Raw genomic sequence first — 14,959 nt, 5'->3', positions numbered from 1 at the left:
TATCCAATCCTCAGGGGCATTGGAATTTGTTTCGGACATCATGAGGAATTTCTTTCCTTGCTGTACTTTGCTGTAATTTATAATCCAGCCCTTTGTTGTTTCACCCAAATCTCCACCAAGCCCATCACTCACAGGTGAATGTGTTAGAATAGGTTGGAAAGAATTACTCTTTATCCTACTCTGTGCAGCGGAAAGGATCGTGCTAATATGCTGGAAATACAGATCTGAAACTTTGCAAAATCATACACAACCAATAGAGCAGTTGAAGTAGAGATATGGAGACGGATAAAATAATACACAACCAATAGAGCAGTTGAAGTAGAGATATGGAGACGGATAAAATAACCAGCAATTGCCTCCACAAAGTGTGGGTAAAAGGTGCTCCTGATGGAGACACAAAACAGCAGCAAAGCTGCCTACAATCGCACTATGCTGGCACACTCCTTGTGTGATCTCCACGCTGCCCGTGCTGGCTTCAGTAGCGACCTGATGGAGGCTGCAAACTGCCTTTTTGAATGTCTGACTGAATGTGTATCTGCATATTTGAGAAGCAGGGGAAAGTCCCCTTATATAGGCCCAGGGGAGGGGCCAAAATGGCCGCCCCTCCCAGGCGGCCCATGCGGTCAGCCCAAAACAGGCCGACCCAGTCGGCCAAATCTGGCCGACATAGTCGGCCACTCCTGGCCGACTTCTCCCCCCCCTTTACTGTCCTGGCCATGCCCCCCCGGCTTCTCCTCATTTGGGGGCCACATGTGGGGGCATTGACCTCTTTTTCTAACACCCCCTCTCAATGACCCAATGGTGGGCCCAATACCAACGCGTCGTATATCAAATGCTCCATTTGCTCGAGAGAGAGAGCCTTGAAACAATCCTGGGCTACACATCCATGGTTCTACCAATACAGTAGCACAATGATCCTGTCGTTGACGCCATCACAAGCTGCAGCCTGGTACTCCGCCTTTATGGCTGCCTGCCGCGGAGGCACATCCTTCGCCTGCTTGAAGGATCTAGGTTCGATCACCTGTGTCGTCAATTCCGAGGGCTCCACATTCCTGCCTATACCTGTAGGAAACTTGGTGACTCCTGAATCAAGAAGAGTCTTCAAGTACCACTGCGGAAGTATCCGTGCCAGTGCGATACCCTGCTGAGCCGGTGGGGCGGGTCTTGCCTGCTCCTCTTCAAGTTCCTCCTCCGAGTCTACTGCCCCCTCTGAACATAGATAGAGGTTTGGTTCCGAAGAACTCCTCTCTAGCCCGATCCTGCCAAAGAATTCGTCGATCCGCTGGTACCATGCTCTGGGGGCCTGTTTCAGCCCGTACAATGCCTTCTTAAGTTTGCACACTTTTGAAGCGGACCCTGGAACTGCAAAGCCTGGTGGCTGCTCTACATATACCTCCTCCTCCAGGGTACCGTTGAAGAAGGCTGATTTCACGGCCATCTGATAGATGGGGCCATTGATGGTGGGCAGCCAAGGCAATCACTGTACGAATAGTGACCATCCTGGCAGTGGGGGCAAAGGTTTCGACATAGTCTACACCTTTGGACTGAGCATAACCTTTCACCACGAGCCGAGCTTTATACTTTTCCAAAGTACCATCAGCTTTATATTTTAGTTTATACACCCATTTAGTACCAATGACCCTCCGTTTGGTTGGCCTGTCCACTAAATCCCAAGTGTCATTCTTCAGAATGGCTTCCATTTCTGTCCGCATGGCGGCCTGCCACTCTGGGTCATCCTTCACGGAAGCAAAGGACCGTGGTTCCTCAATCTGAGTAACCATAGCAAAATTGGCTGTAGGAGTCTTGATGTTTCTCTGAGACCGCCGTGTGCCATATCTGCTTTCGGGAATGTCTATCACCTAAGAATCCTGTAGAGTCTTCAGGTACCACATAGGAAGCTTTTTCTCTACGGGAGGAGCTTTCGGTGTTGGTGTCGGTGGCGCGGGGGCCTCCTCCTCAACGGGTGGCTCCGTCTCTTTGATAGTCAACCGTGGTGCAGGGAAGGGGGGAAGTGGCTCAACCTCTGGTGCAGGCTCTATCTCGGCCACTGGTGCAGGCTCTGTCTCCGTCTCCTTGAAGACTACGTCCCTGCTAATCAGAATCTGTCTCTTCACCGGATCGAAGAGTCAATATGCCTTCGACTCGTCACTGTAGCTGACGAAGATGCACTGCTTGCTCTTGGAATCCAACTTTGTCCGCTCATCTTTGTGCACATGAACATATGCATTAGAACCGAAAACTCGCAAATGAGCAATGGTGGGCTTCTTACCGTAGTAAGCCTCATAGGGAGTAATGTTATCAACCGCCTTCGTCTTGGTTTGATTGAGGATGTGGATGGCGGTGTTAATAGCTTCCCCCCAATAGGCTTTGGAGAGATTCTTCCCTCGGAGCATAGTAAGTCCCATCTCGACTGAGGTTCTGTGCTTGCGTTCTGCCACCCCGTTTTGCTGTGAGGTGCGAGCTGTGGTGAGCTGTCTTTTGATCCCGTGTTGCTTGCAGTATTCGTTGAATTCATCTGAGGTGAACTCTTCCCCTCTGTCTGTCTGGAAAGCTTTGAGGGACTTCCTGGCCTCCTTTTCAACCTTTGCCTTCCATTCTTTGAACTTGTCGAAGGCCTGAGATTTCTTGGCAAGACAATATACCCAGGTCATGCGACTGAAATCATCAATAAATAGCAAAGAGTACTTGGATCCTGCGAATGTATTGATTGACATAGGCCCGCATATGTCGGAATGAACCAACTCCAGTGGGGCCGTAGCTCTCGATGTAGCCTCCTTTGGGAAACTTATCCCTGTGTTGCTTACCCTCCAGGCAAGCCTTGCAAACAGCGTTCCCGGTTGTGATGGGTGGAAGTCCATCCACCATCTTTGTCTTCTGCATCTCGGTCAGAGTGCCGTAATTTGTGTGCCGCCCGAACCGCTCATGCCAGAATCCGGACCTTCCCTGGTCCCCATGGACTAGCATGGCATGTAACCTGTATAAGCCGTTGTCCTCAACTCCTTTGGCCACCACCTGCCTTGTTTCTTTGGACCGGACAATGACCTCCCCGTTGTCGAAGAGTACTGACATCTTGTGCTTGTCCATCTGACTCACAGAAAGCAAGTTCTTGCACAAGTCAGGTACATATAGCACGCCAGAGATTACCTTCTCGTCTCTCACCGTTGTGGGATGAATGGGATACTCCCTATACCCTTAATCGGGCATGTCCGGTTGTCTCCCACTGTGACCTTTGAATCGGGAGTTGCTGCCTCCATGGTTTTGAACCACTCCTTTTTGTTTGACATGTGCTTGGAAGCTCCACTGTCCACATACCAGCCTTCTCTGTCGTCACTTGCCGCATAAGCTGAGCAGTGCTCTGTGAGCACGAACAGTTCCCCTGTGGAAACATTGGCTGATTCCGTCTTGGCCTCCTCCTTGCCTTTGGACTCCTTCTTGCGCTTCTTGTCTGCCTTTTTCTTCCGGCATTCCTTGGCTGAATGACCAAGCTTTTCGCAGTAGAAACATTTCATCTTCTTCTTCTGCTCTGCTTCCTCGGCCTTCTTGGGATCCTTAGGCTTTCGTTTACCGGATTTGTCCTTGGAGTAGAGTGCCTTTTCATCGGATTTGTTGAACAGCTTCTCTCGAGCCTCCTCTTGAATGAGCAACGGGCCTAACTCCTCGAAAGTGAGGGGTGAAGTTCTCTGACCTGCAGTCACTGTCGTCACGAAACTTTTGAAGCTCCGTGGTAACCTGTGGAGTGTCATCAGCGCAAGCTGACATGAATCCACTTTCTGACCAACTGCTGCAAGCTGATCTCTCACCACTTTCACTTTGGTCAAGTGGTCATGCACACTATCTCCTTCACTCATGTCCAAGTTGAACAGTTCGTGGTGGAGAGTCAGTATATGCGAGATGTGTTATCTGTTTCGTACAGATCCTTCAGTATGTCCCATGCCTCCACCGAAGTCTCTGCCATCTGGATATGGGGGATCACCACGTCTGCCGTCGTACCAATGAGCATGGCAACGGCCTGTGCATCACGATCCTCCCATGCAGCCAGTTCATCTGCATCCACTGGCTCAAGGAGCCTCCCCTTTGTGTCTAAAACATCCTCTGGCTTCAGATCTGCTCCCGTTGTATGCCGCCACAACTTCCGAGCCACAAGGTGACTCCGAATCTTCACTTTCCAGATAGGATAGTTCGTCGCATCCAGCTTCCCCGTCTCACTGAAGTTGGGGATAAATGAAGAGGGAATATGAGAGGAGGAGGAAGGAAGAGCAGGGGTTGTAGAGGCTTCTGACTTTGTCTTCGACATCTTCAAAATCTGAAAGTTTTACTCGCTGAATCTGGACAGCAAAACCAGCAACCTTGGGGGCGATGAAACGGAGAGTTTTTCTCTGAAAATTCTCCTTCCTTCAAGCACCAATATCAGCACCAACTATGGCTCTGATACCATGTTAGAATAGGCTGGAAAGAGTCACTCTTTATCCTACTCTGTGCAGCGGAAAGGATCGTGCTAATATGCTGGAAATACAGATCTGAAACTTTGCAAAATCATACACAACCAATAGAGCAGTTGAAGTAGAGGTATGGATGGAAGAAATAACCAGCAATTGCCTCCACAAAGTGTGGGTAAAAGGTGCTCCTGAAGGAGACACAAAACAGCAGCAAAGCTGCCTACAATCAGACTATGCTGGCGCACTCCTTGTGTGATCTCCACGCTGCCCGTGCTGGCTTCAGTATAGCGACCTGATGGAGGCTGCAAACTGCCTGTCTGAATGTCTGACTGAATGTGTATCTGCATATTTGAGAAGCAGGGGAAAGTCCCGTTATATAGGCCCAGGGGAGCGGCCAAAATGGCCGCCCTTCCCAGGCGGCCCAGTCTGCCATAGGGCACACTGGGGTGGGCCCAAAACAGGCCGACCCAGTTGGCCAATCCTGGCCGACTTCTCCCCCCCCTTTACTGCCCTGGCCATGCCCCCCAGCTTCTCCTCATTTGGGTGCCACATGTGGGGGCATTGACCTCTTCTTCTAACAGAATGATGTATCCCAGCAACGGAACCATGCAACCAGCCAGTAACACCTACTAGGTAGTAAAAACTTTAATTATGTCCAAAAAATACAGCCCCTGATAAAATTCAGCAAGTACTCAGAATCTTCCACCAGAGACTAGACTGTCTCCTTCGTCGCACAACACCTCATTGGCCCCTTCTGATTGGCGCCCCTTTCGGTATCTCTTTAACTTTATTGCATAAAAGAGATTACACAACCTACTCTAGAATCTGCACTGTAGCAAGAATACAGATACCCAGATAATAATATGAAAACAATCCTTAGTTCATCTTGCCAATCATGGCACAAAGGCATCCAAATCCAATAGAACATCTCTGATAAGCATGACCCAACATCATCAGTGCAATTCCTTGCAACACAAGCAACTGCCCACTACAACAATTTCCAGTTCTACAGCTTACAGGATGACCCAAAGGTCCCTTGACTGTTACCAGTGCCTTCTTGGCTTAATAGCCTGCAGAACAAAGCGTCTAGATGCCACAATTCCACTTCTAACTTGCAAGAAATCCACAGATTACTCACTTGGCAGTCAGCCCAAGCTCAGACATCTTCATGAACGGAAGATTCCAGCTTTGTCTGTTCCGATTCAGTCCACAAATCAGCAAGTACAGCTTTGTATCTTGCTAGTACAGTCTTTCCACAGCCTTGCCTGGCAAGCCACAACCTAGAGAACAAGCTACTGATTGAAGAAATCAGCAATTAACATGCACTGACAATTGACCTCTGAAATTGGCTCTTACTGAAAAACAACCTGAGGACAGCATGAAACAAGCCATAAACAAAGTCGTACATCTCTGTATGCATCGGATACAGACTAGAGTGAGTATAAACAAGTGCACCTTCGCTTTTGGAAGCATCTAGCAGCAAAAAACAGCAACTTCTCACGACAGAATCCTGTAACTGCAGCCTAGCAACACCTAGATGACATGAAAAAGTGCACCTTGCTTTTTGGAGACTCACCCGGGCAGCAAATTAGCCAAGTGGTGACATAAAGTTGATCACCCATCTCTAGAGCACTGCCTTGATGTGTGTTTGCTCGAAAATAGTCGCCTGGCTATCTGATTTGGCTTGAAATTGCTATTTTGGTCATCCGTGCCAAAATAGTCAATTTTTTTTGTACCACTCTTTTGAGCCCTCTGTTACGCAATAAAACCATTGAAATTAATACCACGTAATTGCACTACACATTTTCTCTCTCTAGGCATTTAGTTCTTCAGAGCCCCACACACGTGGCCCAACTCTTGTGCCAGTGAGACCACTAACAATCCTGTGCACCACGAATTAATTGCCCGAGTCTGGCTAGCACACTAGTTACTCCCGGAATTCTTATTTCTCACGAAGGCCAAAGTATTCGTGCGGGGTAAAGTCAATTTTATCTGAATTTAAAAGTACGCAATTAAAAATCATGTTCCCGTGACACTTTTGGATAATTAAAGGTTGGTGACACTAAGAATCTTTTTGAATGTACCAATGTTAAGAGATTTTTTTGTCCATCTTTATTTTGATAACAAACCATTGTGTGATCAAGGAAGATCACCACAACTTGCTTGTCTAGAAGGCTACATAATGTCTCTCATAATGCAACACATTGTAGCACCAATTTAAAGTTGCAAAAGTTTCTTTAGGTACCTCGATTTCTCACTCTCACTTCATAATATAATCTGATAGTGAGATTATGTCCTGCAATTCCAGCTCTAAAACGCGTGCAACAAAGACTCGAAGAGTCTCTTCGAGTCTTTGGCACTCTCTTTGATTTACATGAGTCTCTTCGAGTCTTTGGAAAACTCTCTTTGGCACACCTTCTCTCTTAAGTGCTAGCCTTCATTATGGCTAAGTCTGCCTAGACCCTTTGGAGCTCTGATAGAAACTTCTATCACTACACAAACCTCCATATGAATGTATGCTCTTGTGCACTTGTGTGTGTGAGAGCATATATTGATACAGAGTTCCACACCCACTACTGGGCGCTGATCACGTTAGTGGGGATGTCATGGTAGCTGGTCCCTACTATGCATAGTGGAGTTGATGGTTTATAATTGATTGGATGACTATCATGAAGTTATATACTGTACTTATTTTAATTTTAATGTGATAAGTTTGGGCATGTTCTTGAATTCATATAGGTATATTGATTTACATGAGTTTACTTCATTCTCTCGAAGGAGTTACCTATTTTAGTTCCGGGATTGAATAGGCTATGAAATGTCTTTAACGGGAGCTTGGATAACATGGATTTGATATAAATCAGTCCTTTTTGACGAAGTCAGTAATTTCGTCACACTCATGGACCCCATTATCAGACGTTGGCTTTCTATTCAGTCAGATTTGGAATAGTTGTAGATGCCTCTGACATGCAGGGATCTACTGTGTACAGTGCTGTGTGGAAATGTATTGAATGTGTACGCATGATGCGTGCAAAGAGAACCTGAAGTCTTCAATGCTTACAAATAGTTATCTGTTACTTACAAATGCTGGCAAAACTGCCTGAATGGATGAATACAAAATGGGTACTTGGAGGTACTGCTGTTGTTTTGTGAGGCAACTTCAAGATATGCTGCTGTGGGGTAACTAGGCCCCATATAGAGGCGATGAGTTGCTGAAGACTTTTGTGTATGTCTGCCGCGATGGTAAAACAAGAGGAATAGTGGCTGCACCAGCAGGCGGGAATAGATGTGTGTGGAAGCTTAGGCTGGAAGCAGGACAGACTTGGACTGAAAACTGAATGAGAAATGACCAAGGGAATTGTCCAGACTTGCATCAGTGTCACATACTTTCATGGTTGGCCTGGTTTGGATTGGGTCGACCTGAAAAAGGTCGTCCATTTTTCTCCTGTTACTGGTTGACTGGCCCTTGCTTGGAACCCTTTTTACCCATGTCTAGTCTCTGCTTTGTGGCTGCCCAAAGCCATTTCCTGATTTTCGGAGGTCTCAATTGGTGATGCAGGCCAAGCATAGCTAGCCAATGTCACTATGCAACTAATGCAGAGTTGCACGTGACAATGCCAGTGTGCTGAAGTCACCTTAGGAGAGGTAGCGTATGTAAGGTCTTAAGTTGCCACACTTATGTTATTGCTTCAAATGTTAATGCAACATTAAACTTCTTATGTCCACATCCTTGGATGAAACCCAGGTAAGAGCATACCTCTTTATATATATAAATTTAAATACACTATAACTATCTATCTATATATGTGTGTATTTATGTATGTATGTATGTTCAGTTACTTCTTGTTACTTGTCAGTCAAGTAGCAGCGCAACATGATATGTATTAAGTCCACCTGCCTAGGCAAGGACATGTAGATGCCTCTCTAAAAGCTGGCCAACAAATTAGGCACCACATGACAGTCAGGCAGGTTTGAGAGGCAGTTAGTTCCTTGTGCGGGTTTAAAATTGGCTAGCTATTTCAGTCTCCTTTGGTGCATCATTAGGCTCTTTTCTCAGTTATGTCAGCTTTCATATGCTTGCGGCTGTAAAGCGATAATTTCTTGCCCAGTAGCTGAGCTTGTTGTCTTTTAAATGTTGCATATGCAATCAGAGCTTTTGTTTAGAAAGGAAGAGTTTATATTCTGAATATAGAAGCTAATGCTTGATAATTTACTGCATTTGAATCAGCCAATAGCATGGAAGGAGTTGTCTGCTTACACAAGTAGGTACTGATCTAACGAATCACAAGCGCTAGGTGCTATTGAACCCATAGAATGATGAAGGAAAGGGTTTTATAGTGACGTATGTCCCCTCAGTGAATGAGAAGTTGGATGCAACTATACTTGGTATAGTATCTGTAGTGCATGTCTTGAAAAAACGTATTGCAAGTTATCGACGAGACAAAATAAAGGCAATGTTGCAAAAATAAAGTAAAAACAATCACCCTTTATTATGTTCTAAGCTTGTAATATAAAAGTAAGCAAGAGACAAACAGAGGAAAGGGAGACATACACATTTGAAACGTAGCATGAAAATTTCATGTTTTATTAATGATAACATCTCTATATACGGTCAATTTTCAGGTCTCGTGGAAGATAGTAAAGGTCCATACCTTATGTTTATTCCATGAATTGCATGTGTACGATATGCATCTAAAACGTATTCCTTTTGTATTTATTTGTGATTTTGTTGCAGACTTTTATGAAGGAGTCCATGGGAATTTCTCTGGCAATGGAGCCAAATTTTCAAGACTTAAGTTGCCAGGTATGTCATTCTCTTTCATATTGGTCATATCTTGATTTTTGTAGTGATACGCAGGGATCTATGGTCTAATGCGCATTGCTCAATCGTATTGAATGCGTATGCAAATGCATGGATATGTACTAAGGGAACACCATGAAAACTCCATGTCTTTGGTGCACTATGAACAATGCTATTTATAGCTTCTAATTGATGGCAAAACTGCCAAAGATCTGACTACAAATCCATGTATCATGTTGTTGCTATGGAAATGCTAGTACATGATGAATGAGCCCACAAGATAGGTGATGAACTGGTGCATACTTCCCTGGGAACTTGCTGAAGGAAAGCGATGTTGGAACTGAGACAATTATGGCTGGATTTGCTGGACCTTAGGGCTGGAATGCAGGCACACACGTTGTAGACACTTTCTGGATGCAAGACAGCAACTGGGCGGCGCTGAGGTATCAAGGTCATGGGATTTGCTATCTAATGGAGAAGGAGGTTGAAAGAAGGCAGCAGTGAGATGGAGGTAAATTGGGTAGCAAGATATCGAAGATATGAATGCTGGAAGATGAAGAGTGGGCATGTTTATACAGTTTTTGGAAGTTGCTCCTGTCCTATACTTTAAGGATCGAACCCTAACCAGTGTACTTGCATGGTTGGGCAACGCTAACGCTGAATCTAGCTGACTTGATTTTAGGCCTTTTCCCCTGCCCCTGATGCTGGCCGACTGGGCCCTATTGTGTGCCCCTTTTGGCCTTTTTTGGTCCCTGCAAGCTGGCCGGAAACTGCCCTTTTCTTGTAGTCTCAATCGATGATGAAGGCCAAGCAGCCAGTGTGTCACCATGCACCTAATGCAAGGGTGTGACATTTGTGGGCTTGTTGAAGGTTCTTGAAACTCCTGGAGTATTGTGTAGGCAGCTGAAGTTTGATGATTGGAGAATTGTCCACAAAACGATAGTACACATCCATGACTAACTAGGGATAGCTTAGGCTGATTGTCTAATGTGGGTATCATGGAGCCTAGAGTTTTAGGTTATAGCCATAGCCTAGATTGCAAGTGGCTGTGGTTGGCTAGGCAAACATGTGGGAGCGTGTCAATTTAAAGGCATATAGTGCATGCTTTGGGTAGATAGCCTGGCCTTTTACTATAAGCAGGGGAATGGCATAAACATGGGAGTTTGGCTGTCTATAGCAGTGGCAATTTCCAAGCCTAAAGGTTTGAATAGATATGAACAAGATAGTACAGCCTTATGATAGTATTTGATACCAAGGCTATTGTTTAGTGGTCAGGGTGTTTGAATGATGATTTATGGACTCTTGGATTTGGATAAAGCCCTACGGTTTAGTGATAAGTGTAAAGGAAATAAGATGCAAGAGTAATTGGAAGACTGTCGATATAAGCTTCTTGGCATGAGTCAAGAATGAAATTGAAAGTTAATGAGGGGCCTCAATGCCGAGAGATGCATCACTAGCACAAATGGTCATTGGACGGAGTGCCTAAACTACAGATTCGTAGAGATATTGTTCCGTCCATGTCCTCGGATCCCCTCATGTCAAGTCTGAAGTGCCCTCAACATGACGAGGACAAGATGGCTGTCCTAATCAAAGTATGCAAGTCATTTCTTGCTTTGAGCAAACCATTGAAGTTTTACGACTTGCAGCTACTACATTTGATGACTTGGTTGCTTCTGTTATTGAGAAAGATTGCTGGAACAAGGAATCTACTCTTATATCAGGCACTGAAGAGGCCCTTATCGCCACAAGCAAATGGAAAGCCAGTAAGAACATCAGATGCAGATATTGTAAGTGAAAGGGCCATATTGAAGCAAATTGCTTCAAAAAGAAGGAAACAGAACAAGAACAAGAACAACACCATGCTAATCTGTTGCTAAGGATATACTAGAAGAGATTCCCGCCATCAACAAAGAAATTCATTCACTTACTGCACATTCTCCCTCGTTGAGGATGACAATGAACATGTCTTCTGATTTCTCTTATGTGTGTCAAGAGCATAGTTATGCCCAAACCCAAGCTAAAATTTTTGAAAATACATTTTTGGGGGGCCTTGTGTATGAGACAACGTTTGTGACCCCAAACGTTTCCTCAGTCAGCAGTCCAGGGAGGAAACGTTTCCCTAGGGAGAAACGCACCGTTTACCCCTCTAAAGTGCTGTTTAAGGCTGAACATAGAAAAAATATGTGTTAAAACACCATCCAACTTAAGTATCTCCATATTTATTATCAAGTGAAGTCATCTTTTTTATTAAGCATCCAACTTAACCACTTTCTACTTCATTCCTCTTCCATGTCTCTCATGGTGACATTTGCATGAATGATTTGCCTCAAGACTAGCATTAAGCCTCTTCCTATCACCAAGCATTGCATGCTTCCAAGTGAAGTCATATTTGGTGATCCATCTCCCATTTCCATCCCATAAATCTTTTTGTTACTATAACATATGTAGTTTGAAAGCTGAATCATAATTGGATTTTTAAGTATCATGAATCATGATCCATATAATATATTTCCATTTTGTAACTGAAGGTAGAGCTATTATGCACTGTTTTTTTGAAGGTAGAGCATTCTAAATGTGTGTGTGCAGCTCTAAACCCCTTGTTCTAAATCCCCTTGATGATGTGGCATTCCCCTGTTTCAACCCCTCCCAAAAATCCCGAAACGTTTCTGTTTCCATTTCATGTTTCTTTCCATTTTCCGTAACTATGGTCAAGAGTCAATAAAGGTTCTCTGCCTTGAGTGGTCCCTCTAAAATGATTGTATCTGTGTCAATAAGGGTACTCTGCCCTGGGTACCCCCTAAAATGATTGTACTTCTTGGTTTTATTTTTTCATGATTACCTACTACCCAGATCAGAGTAAGGTTGGATATTCTCTGTTAGAGGAAATCAGAAAATCAGTGAGTCTTCTGTTATTAAACAGAAATTCAGAAAAGAAAGATAGCGGGAAGGTTTCCTAAAATCTGTTGGGCGACAGTTTGCTCATTAGTTACTGTCAGAGAATTCAGAACAAAAGTATTTACAGTCAAAAGCCTTATCCAAGATTTTGAAAGTGGTCCCAAGAAGCCTACGGGGTCTCCAATTCCTGAGAATTGATGTCTCCCTCTTTTGAGACAAGACTAATGAAAAGGGCTCACGTGAAGATCCAAGTTGAAGAACCTCTTAGAAGGCATACAAACGGTGAGGTTGAATGGTATCCCCGATGACGATACCATGAGGAGGCTTTGGCTTGAGTGACAGATGGATATCATGGGTATCTCCCCTAGATTCTCACTTGGCCATCAAGATGAAGTAGTTCGGAGGTAGACTTGCATTTCAGTTATACAGGATAGTTAGACAGGGATGCCCTCTTGCAACATATATGTTTCTTTTTGTGGCTAAGGCTATGGGCTAGTTGCTAGTCAAGTCACTCAGGGGTCATCTCTTTTGAGCAAGCACTATTGGACATAGAGTTTGCATATGACACATGAATGGTAAGGGGTGACTAGCACAGTGAGACTCTAGCCTTGGTAGGACTTGTCAATTAGAATAAATCAACTTGTGCTAAGCGGGATACTCTAGATTGGGTTATTGACGTAGGCTTTGTTTGGATTCCCAGAGCCATCTCCACTAGGCTTTCAAGTTGGTATTGATGTGTCCCTTGCTTAGTAGTTTGCACTTGTGCTCAATCGTATACAGAGGAAGCCATTATATTGGAGTGCTGGCAGACTTTCTTTGGCTGGTAGAGCACTTGTGCTCAATTAGGTGTCGTTGGCTACCTTGTGGTGTGTAGCCTCTTGCCCATCTTTTCATGCCAACAATATTAGATGGGCGATGATGTTACTCGAAAAATTTAATGGAGTGGATGGGATGGTTTAGTGAGCACTAGAGCAAGAGTATGATGGGACATGTCACACTATCACTCTTCCTATATTACATGGTGGACTAGGGATAATGGGTTGAAGCTTTGGAGTAGGGCATTCCTAATCAAGTGCCTTTTTAAAGGCCCCAGGGACCAGCCATGGAAGCAATTCTTGCTTTATGATATTCCTTAGCACACACCAAAAGCAGTTGGGTAGTGGCCTAGGAGTGTTAGCTGGATTGTCTTTATTAACTATCAGAGTCTGCCTATCTCTCTGATGTCATATTGGCATGATGCCTCTCTTAGGGGTTATCTAGTATCGATGGTTGGTTTAATGGAGGTTAGGAGATCACAAAGGCGGCAATTATTCATGAATATAGTCCCACTTCCTCATATTATTGGTAATAGATTGCAAATCATGAGAGCCATCCCATAGGCTTCAAGAAAGACCCTCACTGATCCCCGCTATGGATAGATTGAGCTTAGATGGTTTGGGTATTTTAGTGAACAAAGTGTATGTCTAGGAGTGAGAGGTGGTGGACCAGCACCTTTCTAATTGTTGGGTGGAGTGGACAATGGAAGAAACAGGAGACGGAGGCAAGAAGCAAAGCGTGCTGCAGAAGATGTATTACTAAAGTTATGAAGAACACAAAAGATACACTTAATATGATGAAACCCTAACTGGGTGTCATACATGTACTAGGTGTCCCAACTGAAAGTAGTACTAATTGTACCATAGATCCTAAATGATAATATCTATGCCTCTTACAAGGCACATACCAACGAATGAGTGACACCTATGGTAAACATGCCGTGGGGACTAAGTGGGTTTACAAAGTGAAGAGGAAAGCTGATGGTTCAGTTGACAGGTACAAAGCCCGTCTTGTGTGGCCAAAGGCTATGCTCATAAAGAGGGCATTGATTATGAAAAGACCTTTGCTCCCACTTCACGCATCACCACCATTAGATGTGTTATTGCCCCCCGGCTGCCCACAATAATTGGGAAGTGCATCAGTTGGATATCAAGATAGCATTTCTCAATGGTCTATTGGCAGAGGAAGTCTATGTTGCACAACCTCCTAGCTTTGAGGTTGTAGGTTTTGAAAAAAGGTATGCCGGCTTAAGAAAGCCTTGTATGGATTGAAGTAGGCACGCCGGACTTGGTATGACAGGATTCACACTCATTTGCTCGGTTTTGGTCTTCAGAATAGTCCTACAAAGGTGACTTTATATATCTGCAAGGGGGGGGGGGGGGGGGGGGGGGGGGGGGGGGGGGGGGGGGGGGGCAGATTTGCTGATTTTGATTCTCTATGTGGATGACATGATTCTCACTCGGCCACATCCCAAGAAAATTGTAGATTTTAAACGGGAATTACAGCAATCCTTTGCTCTTACTGATCTTGGCCAGTTGCAGTATTATTTGGGCATACAATTTGCTCGGATTGAGGGGGGGGATTATTATGTCACAATCCAAGTACATTGGGCAGCTCTTACAAAGATTTCAGTTTGAGGACTGCAAGCTTGTCTCCACCCCATTAGTGACTGGTTTTTGTTTCTCTGCTGAAGATACCAGTGGACCCTGTGATGCTACCTCCTACCAACATGCAGTTGGTTGTTTGCTTTACTTGTGCCATACTCGGCTGGACTTGCAGTACGTGGTCTCCCAGTTGAGTAGGTTTATGCACAGTCCCACTCATCACCATTGGCATGCTATGAAACATGTCTTCAGATATAGCAAAGGCACACAACACTTGGGCCTTCTTTACAGGGCTGATTCTTCACTTCTGATGCATGGGTTCATTGATAGTGATTGGGCTGGTTGCTATGATACACACCGATCCCACAGTGGCAATTGTTTCATGCTTGTCTCTTCATGCATCTCTT

The 14,959-nt window shown here is 44.7% G+C and overlaps 1 long non-coding RNA gene across 2 annotated transcripts in view; it reads left to right on the top strand.

The window, feature by feature from the left end:
• The first annotated feature begins 8,673 nt into the window (after nucleotides 1-8,673).
• The window catches only part of LOC147637315 (uncharacterized), a 39,466-nt gene continuing 33,180 nt past the window's right edge, over nucleotides 8,674-14,959 (top strand). The window contains exons 1-2 of one of the 2 annotated variants that reach the window (XR_015266015.1): nucleotides 8,674-8,702; nucleotides 9,172-9,240. This is a non-coding gene — a long non-coding RNA (uncharacterized LOC147637315). The remainder of the gene's footprint in view (nucleotides 8,703-9,171; nucleotides 9,241-14,959) is intronic. The other variant, XR_015266016.1, reaches the window with a different exon arrangement.

The sequence above is a fragment of the Cibotium barometz genome, chromosome 6, assembly GCF_041138505.1.
Source record: "Cibotium barometz isolate CiBa-2024 chromosome 6, ASM4113850v1, whole genome shotgun sequence".
Lineage (NCBI taxonomy): Eukaryota > Viridiplantae > Streptophyta > Polypodiopsida > Cyatheales > Cibotiaceae > Cibotium > Cibotium barometz.
Note: the sequence above shows the minus strand (reverse complement) of the source record. Positions and strands in the feature narration are given on the sequence as shown.